Genomic DNA, 7744 nt, shown 5'->3' on the forward strand with positions numbered 1-7744 from the left:
TGAAGAAGAGCCTCAGTGTTTTGTGAAGCAACTTCATCACCTTCAGGGATTCCTATAAGGTGAATATTAGTTTTCTTCAAATTATCCAAGAGCTCTCTGAGAGAAAGATCCGTTTTTGCTCTTCATTTCTTTTGATCTTTGCACTCCTTGGCTTGTTCAAAAGCTTTGTCGTCAAAGTCAGAGATCCTTTCTTCTGCCTGTTCCACTCTGTTATGGAGGCATTCCACCGTATCTTGCAGATCCTGGAGGGCTGCAACCTCTTGTCTCAGTGTTTCAAAATCTTTGATCATTTTCCCTTTGAAATTGTTGAATTGTTGAGACATCTTTTGAATAATTTCTTGAGATATCTTTTGAATAATTTCTTGAAATTCTAATTACCTCCTTTCTTCCATTCTGTTAATCTTATTTGCTATCCAAATTCTGAACTGGATTTCTGACATCTCAGCCATCTATTTATGGATTGGGTCTTCTTTTTTTTTTATTTATTTATTTATTTATTTTTTGAGGCAGAGCCTCAAGCTGTCCCCCTGGGTAGAGTGCCATGGCATAGCTCACAGCAACCTCCAACTCCTGGGCTCAAGCAAGTCTCTGCCTCTGCCTCCCAAGTTGCTGGGGCTACAGGCACCCGCCACAACGCCTGGCTATTTTTTTTCCAGTTACAGCCATCATTATTGTTTGGCAGGCCCAGACTGGATTCAAACCCGCCACCTTCGGTGTATGTGGCTGGCGCCTTAGCCACTTGAACCACAGGCACCGAGCCTATGGATCAGGTCTTCAATTGCATCTGCCCTATTTTTCCTTGGGGGAGTTGATCTACTCTGGTTATTCAGGTTGCCAGAGTTTTTCTGCTGACTCCACCCCATGCTGAGTTTACCCTGTTTGGAGACCTCATCAGAACCGTTCAGTCAGTGGCTTCTTCTGGTTGCCCAGAGAGACATGGCATGTCTATCATCTTCTCCCAGTTCTCAGGCGCTGGGGTGACCAGGGCACAGAGGAATGGCAGCAGCTGCAGGGGAGCGTGTGTAGCTAGATCAGACCTTGTTTGGCTTGCTGGGGCACCCAGGGGGCAGGAGACCAACAGCGGCCGGATCAGTCCTAGTATGGCTCCACCAGGGTGACCGAAGGAGCAGGGGAACTGCAGTGGTGGTGCGGGGCACTTGCACAGCCGGATCAGTCCCAGTTCGGCCCTGCCAGGGTTACCAAGGGGCAAGTGAATGATAGTGGCTGTGCCGGAGCACAAGAGTGGCCGAATCAGTCCTACTTCAGCCCCGCCAGGGCGATGGGGGGAGCAGAGCAGGGGAATAGTGGTGGCTGGATCAATCCTCGTTCAGCCCTGCCAGTGCATCCAGGGGGACAGGAGAATGGCAGTAGCCAGATCAGTCCTAGTTCAGCCCCACTGGGGCAACTGTGGGGAAGGGGAACAGCAGCAGCTGGATCAGTCCTTGATCAGCCCCACTGGGGCATCTGGGGGGCAACGGAATAGCAGCACTGTGCGGAATGCGTGCAGCCAGGTCAGTCCTAGTTCAGCTTCACTGGGGCAACTGAGGGACAGGGGAACTGCTGAAGCTAGATCAGTCCTAGTTCAGCCCTGCTGGAGCAACCAGGGAGCGGGGGAACAGCAACAGTCGTGCAGGGCACGCATGCAACCAGATCAGTCCTAGTTCACCTGCTGGGGCAACCATGGGGCAGGGGAACAGCAGCAGTTGGATCAATCCTAGTTCACCCCCACAGGGGCAACCACTGGGGCAAGGGAATGGGGAGCAAAGGACTCCTCTGCCGCCACCCACTGAATGCATGCAGCACTAGCTAGCTGATCCGGTCCCTTCTGGCATGGGAACCTGGAGTGGGGAGCTCCTCCACCGCCACCCACAGGACACACGTGACTCTAGCAAACAGTTCTGGGCCCACCCGGAGCAGGAGACTGGAGCATGGAGCAAGGATCTCCTCTGCCGCCTGCAGGCATGCACGGCTCTAGCAAGTAGTTCTTGCCTGCCTGGAGCTGGGGGCTCCTCTGCTGCCACCCACCGCCCATGGGAGGTGTGCGGCTCTAGAAAACGGTTCTGGGGCCCACTTTGTACCTGTATTTGTGTTCTTAAATGCTCTTCCTTGTATTTACAGCTTGCTGGACCTGACCAGAGTGGGGGACTCCTCCACTGGCCCCTGTGGGGTGAACATGGCTCTAGCAAGCAGTTTTGGGCCTGCCCCAAATGGAGGACTTCTCTGCAGCTGCCCGTGGGACATGTGCAGCTCAAGCAAACCGTTCTGGGCTCACCTGGAGCGGGGATTCCTCCACTGCTGCCTGCAGGGCACATGTGGCTCTACCAAGCAGTTCTAGGCCCGCCTGAAACAGAGGGCTCCTCTGCAGCCACCCATGGCTCTAACAAGCAGATCTGGGCTCGCCCAGAGCAAGAGACACCTTCCCCACTGTCTGCCGTGCCACGTGGCTCTAGCAAGCAGTTCTAGGCCTGCCCCTAGTTGGGGATTCCTCTGGTGCTTCCTCAAGGGGTGCACCTGGCTCTAGCAAGCAGTCCTGAGCCTGCCTGGAGTGGCGGACTCCTGCATTGACCCCATGGAGTGCGTGTGGCTCTAGCAAACAGTTATGGGCCCACCAGGAGCAGTGGGCTCCTCCTGCCCCAACTGTGGCGCACATGGCTCTATAAGCAGAGGACTCTGCCACCACTGGTGGTGGGTTTTGTACCTTTTGATTGTATTTCTGGGGTCACAGCTGGCTTCAGCAAAGTTGTTGTGGGTTCTTCAATCAACCGTCTCTCTTGGCTCAGCTCCAAAGCATCAGCTTACTTGCCAGACTTTTGTCCTTTCAATTTTCATTATTCTTAACTGTTATCTCGAAGCCAGGTGTAATGGCTCATGCCTGTAATACTAGCATATTGGGAGGCCAAGGTAAGAGGATCACATGAGGTTAGGAGTTCAAGACCAGTCTGAGCAAAAGTGAGACCCCATTTCCACAAAAAAACTAGAAAAATTAGCTGGGTAGAGTGTTACATGCCAGTAGCCCCAGCAACTTGGGAGGCTGAGGCAGAAGAATCATTGGGAGCCAGGAAACAAAGTCTCACTTCGTTGTCTAGTCTAGAGTGCCATGGTGTCAAGCCTAGCTCATAGAAACCCCAAACTCCTGGGCTCAAGCAATCCTCCTGCCTCAGCCTCCCAAGTAGCTGAGACTAGAGATACCCACCCCAATGCCCAGCTAATTTTTCTATTTTTAGTAGAGATGGGGTCTCTCCCTTGCTCAGGCTGGTCTCAAACTCCTGAGCTCAAGGGATCCTCTGCCTTGGCCTCTCAGCATGCTAGAATTACAGGAGTGAGCCACCACACCTCATCGTACTTCACAAATTCTGAGATTCTTGATACCAGTAAGATAGTGTCCTAAGAAGCAAATATAGATATTTCAATATTGGTAAGTTCTCTTAACAAGTATGGATTAATAAATTGCCATTAGAATTTTTAACGTAAAAGTGAAAACTGAAAAAGGATTAAAGAGAGAAGAAATGAAGAAAAGAAATGACTGCAGCATAATGTATTATTAGAGAAGAATGTATTTTCTTGGCTGGATTCTTTGGGGAATTACGTTGCTGCCCCTATTACTGTATTTTGGAATATAAACTAATATCACCTCCCAGAAAGGAGCACTGTGACTGATTAGGGGATAAAGCTCCCTGAGGCCTTCAATTGGCTTGTCTAATTGTGTTTGTACTTGCCAAAGCTGTTTGACACACATATTATTTTGTCTGGAGGATAGTTTGGACAGACAGTTCATCAGTGTTTATTGTCAGGCATTAAGTTGGCCAGGAACATGTCTGAACAGCATTTTATTTTCTTGGTTCTATGCTACAACAGCCTGCTTCCCACATAAGTCAATTTTTTTTCCCATAGCCTCACCTACCATTTCATAATATTGTTGAATGACAGAAAAATCCTCTCTGTCTGACAACACTGATCATAACTCAGGACCTGAATTCTGTGTTGTTAGGGTGGAAATCCCAATAGGTGCTGCATGCAAGATGAGAAAAGAATTTCTCTAGGCCAAGATTAGGATATAAAAGCATAAGTTTACTTTATATTTTAGAAGGGGGGAGAGCAGAGCAAGAAGAGCGCAGGGAGACATTGAGACATCCCAAAGAAAGAGAAGGAAGAATGGCTGCCCCGAAGTCTGGGGGTAGCTGAATTTAAGGGGGACAGAGAAGGTAACTATAGCCAAAGTCACAGGGTATTGTGAAAACTGGTCCATCGGCTTTTTCTCCAGCAAGGTTGAAGACATGCCCCATCATTTGTCCTGGACACTCAGGAACTACTTGAGGCTTAAACAAATTCTAAAAAACAAGGGATCAGATGAATATAAGGTGAAGAGTTTATATTTTCTTTTGGTCTGCTGGGCCTCTCGGTGGTTTGTGAAAACAGAAATCCACAGAGGTAGAGGCTGAGGCTAGCAAGAGAAAGAAAGCAGGCAGAGAGATAGATTTTAGTCCTTATTGAAAAAATAGTGAATTAATAATTTTTTCTATTATTTCACCATAAAGACTGATTATTCTTACACGTGTGTCTTTCTGATGTTAATTGGAAGACTGAATTATTTCTCTACTGTGTGGATCTCTAGCCCATTATGTGGGGATGTAGGGATTGGTAGAGGTTCTGTTCAAAAAGGTTGAAAGAAATACCTACAGTTTCCCCTTTAATCCAGCAAGAATCTTATGTCAACATAGGCAAGCTGCTCACATGAGCAGACCTCTGCAGGCTATTTAGTATCAACATGACACAAACAACTGAAATGCTCCACAGCAGGAAATACAAATGCCTATCTAGGAACCTGTGTAGGATCAGTGGACTCATAACCACAAGGAGGATTTGTTTTAAAAAGAACCAAACAAAACTGGATTCCTGGGCCCTACTCTAATTACTCAGCCTCATTTACTAGGTCTGGGTGGGGCCCAGGAATTTGTGTTTGGAAAAACTCTTCTCATGTTTCTGATAATCAGCCAAACGTGGCAAATGATGTTCCAGAGCATCTCACACAGTCTATGAAGATATTTGGTTTTGTTGGTTTATTTTAAAGACATTACTAGTGTCAGAAGAGGGGTAACTTACCACATATACAAAAATTTCTTAAAACTGTATCTAAAACTGTCACAGACAAGACAAAAGGAGCTTAAGGAGACATAGTGACTAAAGGGTAATATGTACATACAATAATATGATATTTTGGATAGGGTCCTGGAACTGAAAGAGACATTAGATTTGGAAATAAATAAGGAAATCTGAATTAAGTATGGACTTCAACAATAATGTATCAATATTAGCTCATTAATTGTAACAAATGTATAATATGGAATTAAAATGTTAATAGCTTGGCACCTGTGGCTCAAGTAGCTAAGGCACCAGCCACATACACCTAAGGTGGCGAGTTCGAATCCAGCCCCGGCCGCCAAACAACAATGACGGCTGCAACCAAAAAATAGCTGGGCATTGTGGCGGGTGCCTGTGGTCCCAGCTACTTGGGAGGCTGAGTCAGGAGACTTGCTTGAGCCCAGGAGTTGGAGGTTGCTGTGAGCTGTGATGCCACAGCACTCTACCCAGGGGGACAGCTTGAGGCTCGGTCTCAAAAAAAAATGTTAATAAGGAGAAACTACATGAGTATATGGGAATACTGAAACACATTTGAAAATTTTCTGTAAATCTAAAATTGTTCTAAATAAAAGGTTTAAAATCCAAAAAGACAGAATGTACATTAGCGAGTTGCCACAGGAGAGGGGGAGAGTGAAATTGAGACTGAAAACTAATATGTACAGGGCTTCTTTGACAATGGTCAAGAGTTAGACAGTAATGATGGTTGCATAATGTTTAGGATATTCTAATTACCACCAAATTATACACTTTAAAGTGGTGAATTTGATGTCATATGTATTATATTTTAATAAAAAAGTTAAAGTCTAAAAGATTTCTTTAAATATTAAAAATGTAGTTTTAAAAACACATCCGTATGTTCAATGAGTATAGGATCATAATTTCATAGAAGAAATACCTGGTACTTTTGCAATTTAATTAAACCCTTTGGAATGTATTTACTGCTTTGGTAAGATTGCTGAAGTTATCCATGCTAATCTCACACCTTTTCATTGTTTGATTCAGCTATTTTCCACACTCTTCATTTTGTGTAGAACATGTTTTTTTCCCAATTTTTACAATTTGTCTATAAATGCTGAAATTTCTAAATTATACTCAGAGAGTTCCTTATTTATTGATAGCAATGTACATTGGCTAGCCCTCTGAAAACATTTATATCTGTAACTTCTCTATCTTATTGTGAAACTCAATTCAAAAGTCAACTAATCAGAAATCTGGAAGAATCTCTTTGGTATTACAGGTATTACAGTATGAGTGAGAATAGGTTTTGCAGGGTTTTTCTGGGTTTGAACCCACCACCTCTGGCACATGGGGCCAGTGCCCTACTCCTTTGAGCCACAGGTGCTGCACGAGAATAGGTTTTGGAAGCAGAGAGACTTTTGTTTAAAAAAAAAAAAACCCCTGAGTTCATTGGCTTATTATCAAAATGACATAAGCAAAATATTTAAACATCTTAAATCATATCTTAATAATTTTTTAAATAAGGGTCCTCATATCTACCTTGGATGTTTTATAGGTGATTAAACAAACTAATAAATAAGAAAAAAAATACACATCTGTATGTATAGTAACATACAGATTACAAAGTGCTTAAACCTACATCATCCATTTTAAATTCCCCACAACTTGTAAGATACAAGGGATTGTTATGCAAATGAGAAAACTAAAGATTACTGAAATTAAACAACCTGCCTGATCACAGAGCTAGTAAATTCCAAAGTAGAGACTCTTATCTACCAGAATTTCTCAAACTACCACCTGGTTTCCTTTATTATTAACCTCTTAAATCAGTATGGTATATTTGGTAGAATTAATGAATCAATACTGACACGTCATTATTAACTGAAGCTCATATTTTATTCAGATTTTCATTTTTACCTGATATCCTTTTTCTGTTCCAGGATCTCATCTAAGATACAACATTACATTTTGTCATCATGTACATTATGGCCTCATTTTAACTTTATTATATCTCCAAAGTCACAATTTCCAAATAAGGTCACATTTGCATGTTCTGGTCAGACATGAATTTTGAAGGGACACTATTCCGTCCAATGAAAAGCAGTGCAAAGTCTATTTTGTCTGATATTTAGATAGCAACTCTAGCACTCTCCTTGTTACAATTTAGTCTTTTTCCACTCTATTACTTTTTCAGCCTATTTGTGCTTGTGAACCTTAAATGTTTCTCTTATAGGCACATATAGTTGGATCATGTCTTTTTATTCATTCTGTCAAAACTCCAATAAATACATTTTCATTTAATGTAATTATTAATAAGGTAGAATATACATGTGACATTTTTTGCCAACTCTCTTTGAGTTTCTCTTTTTAGAATTTGTTGAGCTTCATGGGTGAGTAGATAAATGTATTTCATCAACTTTGGAGAGTTTTCAATCATGACTTCTTCAAGTATTCTTTCTTCTTCTTTTTCTGTCTCCTTATCCTCTGGACTTCCATTATGTATATGTTGATACGCTTGATTGTGTCACATAGGTCTCTAAGGCTGTTCTCATTTTCCATTTTTTTTCTGTTCCTCAGACTCAGTATTTTCCATTGATTTACTATTGTGATTTTTGTTGTGGTTCCTTTCTAGTTTGGTCTTGAAGTC

This window comes from Otolemur garnettii, unplaced genomic scaffold, assembly GCF_000181295.1.
Source record: "Otolemur garnettii isolate 467f Iridium unplaced genomic scaffold, OtoGar3 scaffold00230, whole genome shotgun sequence".
Lineage (NCBI taxonomy): Eukaryota > Metazoa > Chordata > Mammalia > Primates > Galagidae > Otolemur > Otolemur garnettii.